The following is a 12,144-nucleotide window of genomic DNA, read 5'->3' on the forward strand; positions in this document are numbered from 1 at the left end:
TTAAACTGCCAGCATGCCTGCTGAAGTCAGCTCGACATAAGCAGCCTCAACCATTTTGGTCTCTCATTTTTTGCATACAGCCTGAAGTTGAGGTCTGTAACTTGGTTGTGGCATTAAATAAGTCTAATCAAGACACTGGAGAGTGCATTCCATTGCATAGGCATAGATAGAAAGGTGTGGTTTGTGTAAGAATGTTCACAAACTCTTCTTTTTTATTTATGACAGTTATTAACAAAAATTTCCACCCACCAGCATATGGCTTGTGTGAAATCGCTCAGAGAGATCAAATCTTACATCCAAGTCCAGCTGAACTTCTAAACGCATTACAGAAGCACACCGCCATAATGTCTAACCAGCAGACAGTGGTACACAAAGTTCAAGGAATTTGGAAGCGTCATGAAGAGGACAAGTCCTGGACATCCGAGCAAGAGTGATGCAGATGTGTAACGGATGCAACAGGCTTTTGTTGAGAGCCCAAGCAAATTAATCTGTCAAGAGTCTCAACAGTTGCAGTTAACACTAACCATGGAGCACATTGTACTACACAAGAGACTGAAGCTTGATGCCTACCAGGTGCAGCTGCTGCATGCACTTCAACCTGATGACCAGACTAAGTGCAAAATGTTTTGCTATTGAGATTCTGAGTTGCATTGAGTATGATGCAGACTATCTGCAAAAGGTGATGCTCACCGACAAAGCTTGTTTTCAGGTGCCTGGGGTCACTGCTTAGGGGAGGGGATGGGGGGTGGGGTGGGTGGAAGGGGGGGGGGGAGGAATTTGGAGGCACCACCTGATGTCACTACAGAAACGGAGCAGCTGATGAGACATCACTGTCAACTGCTGTGGGGCCACTACCCAGAGGGCACTTGTCATCGGAAACAACCTCTGACAAGACCATGCCAGATCATGGTGTATACTGTAAGCTGGCTCAGAGCCAATTCAGTAAGGTGTGATGCAAGCTGTGGATGCACAGCAAAAGTGCTATTGGGTTGTCTAAGGTGTTTATATTGTGGACTCTATTTCTCATAGGCACAAATGTTATACAACAAGGATTGAACTTTGATTTGGAATATGAATTTAAGGGAGTGTGCACTGTTTTCAAGTAGCATCCTGTATATATCTATTATTGTGAATAAACTGTGGTGAGGCCACATTGACTGTGTGTGTGGATTGGCTTTTACAAAATTAAGTTAAATCATTAGGCTAGTTGTTAAATATTTAGGTTTGTTCATTGTCAACAGTTATTCCAAGATATTTTATTCTGTAAGTAGCCTTGATGGGATGAATGTGGATGGGGAAGTAGAATTCAGGGTTTTAAATTGGAATTGGATACATCTTTTAATTATTGCATGTAATTTGGGGGAAGGTTAGATACTAAATATAACATTTGATGAAACTGTTATCATGGAGTTAATGGGATCATTGGGAATTATGGATGGTTGGCTGTAAGATAAAGAAAATGTGCCTTTGGCATACAGGGGCAAGTGGAGAGGAATAGACACTTTTAAGTGATTGTAAAAATGTTTGTATTGAGCTAAGGCATTATATACGCAGAAACAGCAGGTCAAGAAGTTTTTGTGTCCTATTAACAAATGTTCAATGTGCAAACCTTTAGTCACTCAGCATGTCTCCACTCTATAGTTCAATTCGGCCCATACTCACTGCAAAGTGTTCATGTTGGTGTTAGTCACAGTTGGCCTGATATGTTCATCTTTACAAAGACATCCTGTTTCTTTAAACTTCTGTACACATTCATAAATGGACTGTCTGGTAGGCGTAGCCTTATTGAATGTGATCCTCAATTTCTGATGCACTGCAGTTGCAGCAGACTCACTCTTGCAAAATGCCTTCTCCATTAGCTTGGCAGCCACATTGCTAAAGATCACTGTAGCAATAAAAAATAAATAAATATTCTTGATCTGATGTATCCATGCATGTGACCACATAATACCTTACCTCAAAACAAACATGTTTTGCAATCAGGTCATAGTGTCTACATCATTTTGAATAAATGTGATGCAAGTTAAGTTATTATATTACTGAAGATGGTATATGTTGTCCATGTTTGGTTAAGGTGTTGGTTGTAGGGGGTGTACTTGTGCTTCCTTGTTGACTAGTGTGTGTTGTTCTAGGTTATAATGAATGCTGCTTTGTGAAGTTAATCTCAGTGAGGTGAAGTAATTATACTGGATGACATACGTATACCAGATTAATATTTTATGACCTGTAGGGGCTCACTGGATGTAACTCCCCTACGAGGGTACAGGACGGTTGAGCAAAGAGCTGGTTGTGGTGGTGGTGGTGGTGGTGGTGGTGGTGGTGGTGAAGACCTGTGCCACATCCAAGGCGTCAGTGAGAGAGCATTATATTAACATCCATTTATTGCTCAGAATTTTACAATGAGTTAGTCTCTTCTCCAGCCTAGCATAGTAGAAGCTGGGCTGTGACCACTTTAAAGTAACGTGCTGAATGACATGTCAGAGCCTGTCATCAAATCTACAATTGTAGTCCTCGGTGTAGCACATGATTAGTGCTGCGGCCTCATGCAGGACAGAAAGGCGGCTGGTGTCCCCCACAGTCTAGCGTGACTGTGGACACCTGTCAAAGCATCAGCACTCTCGTGGAGTGTAGTTTGCATACCCTTCATGATGGTTGTCGCGATGGTGAATAAGCAGTAGTCCCAACAGCAGCACAGAGGACGACCTGAGGGGTGATCCCAGCATACAGCCTGTAAGGTGGTAAATGAACTGCTAAGGAAGGGCAGCACCAGATGCCCTGCTCCCATGTCAAATGGCTTGCAGTTGGACAGATTATTTCTTCATCTATAGAAGGTCTGCCTGGCCCTCATCTTCAGTCAGTTAACATTGTGACCTACAGGAATGGCAGCAGGAAGAGCTGAAGACCCCCTCCCTCCCTCCCCACAGCCGGATGGCTGTGGGGTCATAGGTGTAGACTCTAAACTAGCAGCAGCTGGCAACATTTCATCATATGTCAACAGGTCATCAGCAACTAACGGAACTGACCTTCTGTGGGTAAACCATGATGTAGGTGGAAAGAACAGACTCTGAGCACTGAGTGGAAGGGAGGGGAGGTCTATATAGTGATGTGATTCCCCTCTATGGGTGAACAAATGTGCTCCTGTTTTTTTAAGCCTGTCAGCATTCTCTGCTAGACTGAAGTTTAATTTCAAAATTTCAGAGCATTCTTTTATCTACGTCTGCAGTCTGAAAGGCAGTCTTGCATATTTTTTAGGTATAGCTACACCATGCTGCCCTGTTAACAGAATATTGTTATGCATCGTTTGCAATGGTGCCATGGTGCTGAATCAGGTGTTCCTGACACCCACTCATTCGCACAGTATGTGGCCATGCGCTGCTTACTTATTTGTGTTTTGGTGCCTGACCATTCTGGGACAGGTTCTTCCCCACTTCCTTGAATACATTCAAGCAAATATCAGGCAATGCATGTGGTTCCAACATGATGGAGCATCTACTAATTTTGGAATGGTTGTTTGAGGGCATTTCAACAGGTCATTCCTGTATTGATGGAGTGGGCTTGGTGGACAGGTTCCCTGGCCCCCACACTCATCACATTTATTGAGCCTTGATTTCTTTCTGTGTAGAGGCACAAAATCTCTCATGTATTGTGATCCTGTGGCATCTGAAATGGATCTCATTGCAAGAATCATCTGTGCAGCTGCTATAATCAAAGAAACAGCTGTTACGTTCATGTCAGGCAATAAGTGCTCTGTTGGCATCAGCCTTGCGTGGCACCTGATGGTGCAAACTTCAAGCATATTTTGTAACATTACAGCTGTATTTCTATCTTACACCATGTATACTTATTAGATCCAATATGTGTTGCAAATGTATCAGTCTCTTGTTTCCCTTCTTCAATCTGTGCTACCACTTACCCATGACATTTGTGGTCATCAGTTGGCATGCAGTTCTTTGTCACAACATTTCTGGAGCACCCTATTTGCTTTATACATAAACATTTTATTTAATAAATATAATTACTACTATACATTTTTGCAGAAACATTATTTACCCAAGGTAATATTAAACATGAAACTCCACTGATTTCAGAATTGCTTTGATGTTTGGCCCAGTTTTTGTCTTAGCCAAGTGCAAAATTGAGTCTAAATTTTCATTGGTCAAGTGATTGCTTTTTTTGTTTTTTATTAATGTTCGTAATAGAGAAAGTTTGTTTCTAGACATATGTTGCTCCAAAAAGGCTAGTCCATTTTCATGCCTTACCTAGCAAAGTCACTCCATGAAACTTGGACCTCACTGAGATGGGGTGGCTTTCATGTCATAATGATACAGGTACAACCACAAAGGAAAAACCTGAAGAGGGGCAGCAGCCTTTTCAGTGATTGCAGGGACAACAGCCTGGATGATTGATTTATCTGGCCTTATAACATTGTCGCAAGTCTGCATGTTGGTAGACTTGCGAACTTGATATTGTGTTCTGGTAACAGCAAGAATTAGACATGAATGAATGTGTGGCTTGGAGTAACACTTTATAATGTTAAATAACATGCCTTCATAGTCAACATGATAACCAGAAAATTCGATGACTTGCTAACACAAAAGCATAAGCTAGGTAACCCACTGAACAAATAAAAAAAGGAAAGCAAAGAATACCGACAATATTAAAGTCACAGAATTCCGTGCTGCAGCAAGAAGGTATTTCACAGGGCTCTTGGTGGCCAGTGTATGAACCCTATTGATGTCTGCCAAACGATCAGGTAATCATCTGATGTCTGCCATGGCTGCAACCTGTCATCGTTACACAGCACCCTTCAGGAAAGGGGAGCATCATTCTTGATTGATGCCCGGAGTGCCATCCATGAATTGTGCCAAAAAGTCTATGCGTCATCCAGAACATGCCTGACATTGATCAGAGTCACTGAAGGTCTTGGTGGATGCCGCTTGGTAACAGGCAGAAGTTTCATCTGGTTGTGTGGAAGCTGTGGGTGTGAAGGTTCTTGTATGATGAATGTGGAGACAGTATTCATCTTGCTGTTTACGAAGATTTCAAATGTTTTGTCACCTCTGTTAATGATACGATGGGGACTGACATAAGGTGGTGGCATTGGCGGTTTGACACCATCTCTTTGCAACATTACATGCTTACAGTATTGTAACTCTCGATGTATGAAGATTCGGAGTACAATGGTGTGATGCTTGTTGCAGCCATATCTGCATCAACCTTTCTCTGAGGTGGTCAACAAATTCTGGTGTAATAACATCATTCACCAAAAATGTGTGGATTGACGAACTCATTGAGAAGCAGTAGGACTTCCCCATATACTAGCTCTGCTGGTGAGGCATCCCACTCTGGCTTGCACATATTGCATAGGCTGAGAAAAAAAGCAATGGTGAGGTGGATGTCTATTGTGATTCATGGCACATTATTGCGGCTTTAAGTGACTGATGCCAGCATTACCAGCAGGGTGGTAAATTATTGCTGTGTGGTGCACTGCACTGCAAAATTTGGCAAATAGATCAGATTTTAACTGCCATCCTCTGTCTTTTGTTATGTGAGGCAGACAACCAAAATGGAAGATCAAGTGTGACACAAACCCACTGGCTAGTGTCTCAACAGAAATATTATCCACCAGAATGGCTTCTGCCAGCACGTGAAATAGTCTATTACTGGTGAGATATCTTGCTGTACTGGAATTGTACACCTGTGCAAGCCCATGTTTGACAGTCCATTTGTATTCTGTGCCACAAAAAACAGCTAGCTATTAGTTTAATTGTTGCCTTCTCACCGGGATGACATAAGTTGCTGAAGGAATGAATGGCTGAGTTTTCCCATCTGAAACCTCAAAATACAACTTTGTGTTAGAGGCTCGAATGTCTATAGGCTCAAGTTGAAAACCAGATGTGGCATCTCCTAAAAAATCCTGAAGTTCCTGGTCAGAATGTTGCGTTCGGGCTATGTGTAAAGTCACCTCTTTTTATGATACTTCTCACTTGGGACAGGCAGACTGCCACTACATCGTCAATTCCTGATATATACCTTACATCAGCGGTGATTTGTGCTGAAAGGAACAGGTTAGTAGTTTATTGTCTGTAAAAGTGTTGAAATCTCTCACTTCCAACTGTCTACAAAAATATTTAATGGACTCATAAACGGCCAACTGTTCACCATCATGCACATTCCATTGTTGCTGAGCTGAAGAGTGTTTTCATGAAAAGAATGTGAGAGGCTGCCAGGCCTTGTCTATATACTATTACAATGCAGCACCTATTGCTGTTTGGCTAGCATCTACTACGAGCACCGAGATGCTTCTAAAGACAGAGATGCAAGAAGGGCTCCATCTGTTATAATTTTCTTAGTTGTTTTGAATGCATTTACCATTGACTCTGTCTGTTGCTCTGACATTTGGCCTTTAACCTTAGGATCAACTAAAGCCGCAGTAAGAGGCTCTTTGAGTTCTGCCACAAGATAGGTGACATTGATAAAAAGTTAAGAATTCCTCAGCAGTTTTTAGCAGTGAATACTTAAAATAGTTTCAACTTTCTCCGGTAACGACAGTGATCTAGCTGATGAAATGAGGTGGCCTAAAAAGGTAACCTCTGCCTTTGATGTGTTCAACACTACTCCATATTTGTCAAGGTATTTAAATACCTCAGTCGAGTGCTGCTTGTGATCCTCTGAGCATGCTGAAAAAATGAGTATATCATCAAGATAGGCAAAGCAATACTGCAAGCCTTGTAAAACTGAATTTATAAATCTTTGCCATATCTGGACAACATTTCTGAATCTAAACATCATACACAGGCTTTCAAATACACCAAATGGCATTATAATAGCCATTTTTGAAATCTCTCTTTCAGCTATAGAAATGTGTGTGTATGCCTCTGTGTAATCTAGTACGCTAAACACCTTTTTCCCACATAAAGCATAATTATAACCTCTCAGCAGAGGAAAATACTAGCGATCTGGCATTTTCCTAACATTCAGAGTGCGGTGATCACTACATGGCCACCATGCATCATTAGTTTTTGGTACTAAATGTAGTGGTGATGAGCAAGGTCCACGAGACCGGCGAACAATGCCTTCCTTCAACATGGTATTAAATCCCGCTATGGCAACAGTGTCTTGATTAGAGTTGATACGTCTGGGCCTGCATGAAGTTGGTGGACCTATGGAAGTGTTGATATAACGTACAGTGTTGTGACACACCTTTTGTGGAGCCGCAGAAGGCCTCCCGATACCAGGAAACTGTTCTAGAAGTTTGGCATACTCGTCAATTTGGTGTCATGTACTGCCACACTATGACGAAACAAATCAGCAGATAGTCCGGTGATGATGTCTAATAGACAAGCATTGGCAACGTCCGACAGCAAACAATAATGCACTAAAAAATTGGCTCCGATTCTAGGTTTGGTTACATCCACCATGGTGAAATTCCACACCAAGACGTGTAGTAGTTCCAGGTCCAATTCAGTGTACTGCATTCCATGCACCATGATGCTTGAATTATTAGCCATGGAAAGACAAAATAAGGTGGCTGTTCTTTCAGCTTGTGAAAATTTCAATTTCATTTCTTAAATTCAGACACTGTTCCATTACCTTACCAAGACTTAATAATCCTATATCTGGATATAAAATCAAATCACCATACATGTCATCAATGTCTTCAAGAAATGTTTTGAACTGCCACGACTGCGACATGTTTTATGAAATTAACTGTGGAAACCACAACTATCATGACATCTTCAAAACCTAACTTCTTTGGAGATGAAGTCTCCTGATGAATTATACAATGTAACCACCATCACACATTCCATCATGTTGTTTCAATAACAATGCCAATCCAGAATTAATTCCTATCATGAAATAGTACCCAAAAGCTTTTTCAGATCTAAATCAATGTTGGAACACTGTTCCAAGAATCCAGTGAACATATTACTACCCTAGTTTGCTCTGATAAAGAGCTCGCCAAATACTTCAAACATGCGTGTTGCCCCATGTGCAAATACTGAAGACTGGTTTGTGCTCTTGATTGATTCATCAACAGTCAATGAAAAGTAAGCAAATTTCCTTGAGTTAATTGTTATGTGCTCATTTGTATTTTCCAAAGCTGCAGTAATTCTCATTTTCACCTCATCAAGTTTGACTGAATTTTCTCAAAATCTTTTGCCACCTCTGGACAATTTTTTAAAACTTCTATCTCTAAACAACTTTTGAAAAAATCTCTGTCCATAAATGGGTGACAACTTTTTGGTATAAGATGAGTTATTTCAAAATTTCTCCCTGTTGCTGCTTCTTAGTATTCAACAATTTTTTTAACAATGCTTGCTGACATGGCAATTCTTTTCTTAAGGATAAAATTTTATGATTATGTAGTAGTTCTGTCAGTTCTGGAAATGGAGAATCCAGGCTTTCATAGTGTCTCCTTATGCTGCAGTCCTTTGGGAAGTCTGCAAATACGGCAAACAACATTATACTATCCAGTAATCCTGATCCTGAAACTGCACTTTTAAGTTTCCCAAATTAGCCACTGCATGATTAATTTTTGACCTCCTTTGAGAGTTGATACTGAATCTTAGCAATAATGCCTATGAAGAAGGGGAGAGGAAATTTATATGAAAAAAATTGTTATGTTTTATTTCATTCTATTGACTGATTATTCATGACAATATAAGGTCACTCCCCACAGGCCAGGATGCTGCTCTTGTTGTGACTGCATTTTTACACAAGTGCAAAAGCACTACAGGATTATGAAAATTTAAAAATAATGTGCTATTTGCATACTAGTTACAACAAACAGTAAGTTGGGCCACCAGAAGATCAATGGAGGGCTGCATGTTGTCTGCTGCCTGTGCATCCCTGCACTAACACAACAATACTCTGGCACAGACCTCTGGAATGACTTGATGAAATAACAGGTATAATTATTTTATGTATAGTAAAGGTTGAGGTAACGTGTAGTGTGAAGGATTATCAAACTCTCTTAGGGTGGCTATAGACAAAAAAAAGTGTAACTGACTTGCGCAATGTTCAGTGCTCTATATTACAGAATTTTATCACTATCCATATCTTATTGCTTGACACATAGTTTGTAGAAGCTATTCTTTACTGGCTGATAAGCCTTCAATCTTTATGGTCATTATTGTCAATTTTGGTCTTGAGGAAGACGCTACACTTTTTCTATCGCAATGCTTCTGTAGTGGAAAGATCAGCCGGCTGGGAGTAATTTCAACTGTTGCCCACGGGATGCCCGAGTGTACGAAAGTGCAAAATACACACTCTCCATAGAGGCTGACATTTAGGAAGGACTACCTAAACATGAAAAAAAAAAAAATTATCCGCCAACAATAACATCACCAGAAAGCTACCCGATGGGAGGCCCTAGCCACACGACATTTCCATTTTTACCAGAAAGCTCACAAGCAGCAGGTGGGGTGCCCAACTGAAAGTACTCATAATGTCGGCACTAGCATTACGTTACTCTGCCGCTGAATATGCCCGCCCTGTTTAGTACAGTACTGTACACGCTAGGCATGTGGATTTTGGCCTCAACGAGACATATAGAATAACAGGATGCCTGAAAGTAACACCTACCTACAAACTCGACAGCTTGGTGGGGATAGCTCCACCAGATACAAGGCTGGAAGTTGCCATGAACACAGAGAAAAGCAAAATGGAACTATACACTGCTCACACACTGCATGAACAGCAGTCCCCCAAGAAGGCTCAAATCTAGGCAGAGCTTTCCAAAAATTTCCATTACAATATGTCACCGTTAGTGGCATGACAAAACCTGAGGACAAACAGAAACGCAGTTATCGGATCATGGATCCCACCTTCGGAGCCCCTCCCCCCCCTCCTCCCATGCAAAAACCTGCAATGGGAAATGCGTAAGTCCCTCAACAGACTAAGAAGTCGTGTGGGTAGAACAATGGATAATATGGCCAAATGGAACTACCTTGGGGACCATCAAATGTATGTGAATGTGGAGCTGAACAAACCACCAAGCACCTGTACAACTGTTCTCATTGCCCAGTTTCCTGCATGCTGGAGGACCTACTGTGGGCCAGGAACAATGTTGCTGAGGTCGCTAATTTTTGGTCTGATTATATTTAGCGTTTGTAATCTGTTTACATGTAATTATTATTATATGGCTCTACTTGCCTCACATTGTATCTATATTTCCTTTGTATGTATTAATTTTACATATTTAGTCGGCTTTTCTCCTTTTGTCTATTTTTTATGCAATGCTTATGACACGAATAAATAAATAAAGGATATAAATTCTCAAGTATACACAACATTTGCACTTGACTGTTACAAACTATCCTCAAGGTGAATAATACTGCTTCCAAATCAGATTTGATGAATGATTCATTGATAGTAACTACAGGGATGATCAAGTCACTGGAATGATGATTCATGGGAAATGCAAGATTAGACTTGTGAAGCATTTCTTAGCCTCTAGTGGACATCACCGGCTTCCCAAACAATGTGTATGAATAAAAACAGTTTTTCAATCGAGTATATTTTCTATGAATACTTTTTATTGAATACATCGATTTCTGTAATTCTTCAGTGTGCTTACGAATTACTGTGCAAAAAAATACCTGATAAGTTGTAAAACTGGAGCAACCTATGAGCCAACCATCAGTAAAGTATAAATAATACGAGGGCGAGTCAAACGCAAACCTTAAAATTGTAATAACAATTCGAAATTTCGCACCGTTATCCTGTAAGTTGATAAGCGTGCTGCAAGCAGCGTGCATAATGGTCTGTAGGTGGCAGCATAGTGCAGATGCACACATACCGTCACAGTATCAATATAAAGATGGCCGCCCCACTTGCGACTTGCACCAGGGAAGAACAGCGTTCTGTTACTCGGTTTTGCGTAGTGAAGGTGTGAAACCTATTGAAATTCATTGACGAATGACGGTTCAGTAGGGTGATGCATATTTGTCACAGCAGCAAGTCTACAAATGGAGTAGGAAGTTTGCAAATGGGGTGACTTCAGTGGAAGATGCTCCTCGTCCAGGTCAGGCATGAGTTGTGACTCCGCAGAACATTGCAACAGTTAAAGCCATAATGAAGGAAAACCGCTGAGTGACACTGAATGATATTGCAGCATTTTCACAGATTAGTCATGGGTCAGCACACCACATTGTGCATGATGTGTTCCAGTTGCACAAAGTGTCTGCACGATGGGTGCCACAGCACCTGACTCCTGAAATGAGACAATGACGTGTTGATGCTTGTGAAGAACTTCTTCGGCACTTTGAACGAGAACATGGTGGTTTCCTTGCAAGAATCATTACTCGGGACAAAACCTGCATTCACTTCCACCAACCGGAAACGAAGAGAGTGAGCAAGGAATGGCGCCATTCCTCATCGCCAAAACCAAAGAAGTTTCGAACAGAACCATCAGCAGGGAAGGTTATGTTGACTTTCTTTTGGGGCGAAAAAGGCGTCATTTTGGAGCATTACATGCCTAGAGGGACCACAGTCACCAATGCATCATATACACATCTCCTAAAAAATCATCTGCAGCCTGCAATCAAATCAGAGAGATGTGGATTGCTGTCAGCAGGTGTCCTTTTGCAACATGACAATGCAAGGCCCCACACTGCCTGTACAACAGTTGCAACAATCACAGATCTGCATTTTGAGTGTCTTCCTCATCCAACATACTCACCAGACTTTGCCCCAAGTGATTTCCGTATGTTTGGACCACTCAAAGACGCAATGGGAGGAAAGAAGTTCCATTTTGATGAAGAGGTATGCCATGCGGTGCATGAGAGGTTGCACGGACTACCAAAAGAATTTTTTTCTAAATTAATTTATGCACTTTGTAAGTGCTGGAGGACTTGCATTGAGCGTGGGGGAGATTGTGTTGAAAAGTGATACAGGTTTGTACCACTTCTGCACAATAAATAATATTTAAAAAAATATTTAAGGTTTTCATTTGACTCACCCTCGTAGTTGCACTAGAGTACTGCACAAGCAGTTCTAAGTGGGATGGTGGAGTACGGCGTTGAAGGTCAGTGTGTTAGGAAAGGGCAACCAGCTTTGTTTGCTGCTGCATGCTACTCTGGCTTCAGTACAGACATAAGTATACAAGACGTTCCTTCATCTATTGTGCACCACATTATC

The sequence above is a fragment of the Schistocerca piceifrons genome, chromosome 2 (assembly GCF_021461385.2).
Source record: "Schistocerca piceifrons isolate TAMUIC-IGC-003096 chromosome 2, iqSchPice1.1, whole genome shotgun sequence".
Lineage (NCBI taxonomy): Eukaryota > Metazoa > Arthropoda > Insecta > Orthoptera > Acrididae > Schistocerca > Schistocerca piceifrons.